General features: G+C 48.2%; 1 long non-coding RNA gene across 1 annotated transcript; it reads right to left on the reverse strand.

Annotated features, from left to right (window-relative positions):
- Positions 1 to 288: 288 nt before the first annotated feature.
- LOC307219385 lies at positions 289 to 2,063 on the reverse strand. The gene is made up of 2 exons (XR_013840389.1): positions 1,860 to 2,063; positions 289 to 578 (listed from the first exon to the last, which is right to left on the reverse strand). It is a non-coding gene; the product is annotated as an uncharacterized lncRNA (long non-coding RNA).
- Positions 2,064 to 2,416: the final 353 nt, after the last annotated feature.

A 2,416-nucleotide genomic window follows, 5' to 3' on the forward strand; every position in this document is an offset into this window, starting at 1 on the left:
AGGTTTTTGAAGACTTTGGTGATTTCTGAAGCTTTTCCAAAACTTCTTTTGCAGCCATTCGAGGTTTTTGAAGACTTTGCTGATTTTTGAAGCTTTTCCAAAACTTCTTTTGCATCCATTTGGTAAGTTAAACTTATAAAACTTTTTTATTTTTATTTTATTTTGATTTTTGATTTTGGGTTGGGGTTGGTTGGGACTTTGTTCTGGGTTTGAATTTCTGTGTGGTGGGTGGCTGCGTGCTTTTGAATTTTTTGGATGTGAAGCACTGATTTTTGTGTGTGTGAGAGAGAGTTTACGAAGGTAGGAGCTGTGCTGCCATGGGACCCAAGAAGACTGCTGCTGCAGAGGCCGGCGAGAGGAAGAAGGAGAAGGTGACGCTGGAAATGAAGAAGGAGATCATCTGGAAGCATGACGGTGGAATCCATGTGACAGACCTCGCCAGGGAGTACGGGAGGAATCCATCAACCATCGGGACCATCCTGAAGATGAGGGAGAAGATCCTGGCGACTGATGCAGCCAAGGGAGTCACCAGGATCGTGAAGAACCGCCCAGCTGTTCTGGAGGAGGTCGAGAAGTTGCTGCTCATCTGGTTAGAAGAGAAGCAGCATGCAGGGGACACAGTGACTGAGGCCGTCATTTGTGAGAAGGCCAAGGCCTTGCACGCAGACCTCATCCGGGAACAGCCAGGAACCTCAGGCGAGCCAGAAGTCTTTAAGGCAAGCAGAGGTTGGTTTGACCGGTTCAAGGCAAGATCTGGAATCCACAGCATGGTCAGGCATGGAGAGGCTGCCAGTTCTGATGTTCCTGCGGCTGAAGACTTTGCAGTGGAGTTCCTGGAGGTTGTGAAGGCTACGTTCCACAGCAGGTCTTCAACTGCGACGAGACCGGGCTGTTTTGGAAGAGGATGCCCAAAAGGACTTTCATCACTCAGGAGGAGGCCAAGTTGCCTAGCCACAAGCCCATGAAGGACTGTCTGACCCTGCTCTTCTGTGCCAACGCAAGCGGCGACCTGAGGATCAAGCCCCTGCTGGTGTACCACTCGGAGAACCCACGGGCCTTCAAGAAACACAAGGTCGACAAGGAGCAGCTGAGTGTCATGTGGCGATCCAACAGTAAGGCTTGGGTCACACGTGTGCTGTTTGTGGACTGGGTAAATCTTGCTTTTGGCCCTGCTGTCAAACAGTACCTGCTGGACAATGACCGGCCGCTGAAGGCTTTGCTTCTGATGGACAATGCTCCTGCTCATCCTAAAGGCCTTGAGTTGGACTTGTTGGAGGAGTGCAGCTTCATCAACATCATGTTCCTGCCGCCTAACACCACGCCACTGCTGCAGCCGATGGATCAGCAGGTCATCGTCAATTTCAAAAAACTCTACACCAAGGAGCTTTTCAGGCAATGCTTCGAGGTGACTGATTGCACCACCATCACCCTGCGGGAATTCTGGAAGTACCACTTCGACATCGTCACCTGCTTGAAGATGATCACCACGGCCTGGAACGGGATCAGCCAGAGAAATTTGAATTGCGCTTGGCGCAGCCTGTGGCCGGACTGTGTGGCACCAAGTGACTCTGATGCACCAGAGTCAACAGTGGTGCAGGACATTGTTGCCTTGGGGAGGACCATGGGCCTGGAGGTCACAGAGGAGGACGTCAGCGAGCTGGTGGAGGAGCACAACCACGAGCTGACCACCCAGGAGCTGGTTGAACTGTGGGCAGAGGCTGCGCAGGAGCAGGCCTCGCTGGAAGAGGAGGAAGCAACTGAGGAACGGCTGTCCTCCAAAGAACTGAGGGATATTTGCATGAAGTGGAAGGATGTGCAGGCTTTTGCACAGCGGCACCACCCTGACAAGGACATGGCACATAACCTTGCGAACACTTTTGATACGAGGGTCATGTCGCCTTTCAGGGAGGTGCTGAAAAGGCGGATGAAGCAGCAGACCATGGACAGGTTCTTGAGCAAGAAGCAAAGAGTGGAAGAGGAGCCTTCTTCGTGTGGTCCCCCAGTCTTAGAAAATGTACTGTACACTTTGTTGATTTTTAAATGTTTTTCTGTCATGTTTAGAAACTTAAATTATTGTTCCTTCAATTTTTGAAATGCTCTTTACAGTATGTGTCTTTAAAGAGCAGTTAATAAACTCTTTTTGTACCAAATTTGGCTTTGTTTGGACTTTTACTGTACACTTTGTTGATTTTTAAATGTTTTTCTGTCATGTTTAGAAACTGTATTTATTGTTCCTTCAATTTTTGAAATGCTCTTTACAGTATGTGTGACTTTAAAGAGCAGTTAATAAACTCTTTTTGTACCAAATTTGGCTTTGTTTGGATTTTTTTTGACCATAGGAATGCATTAATTGATTTTCAATGCATTCCTATGGGATTTCGCGCTTCGCAAGACGAAAAATTCGCTAAACGAAAAA

The sequence above is a fragment of the Podarcis cretensis genome, assembly GCF_951804945.1.
Source record: "Podarcis cretensis genome assembly, chromosome: 6".
NCBI lineage: Eukaryota > Metazoa > Chordata > Lepidosauria > Squamata > Lacertidae > Podarcis > Podarcis cretensis.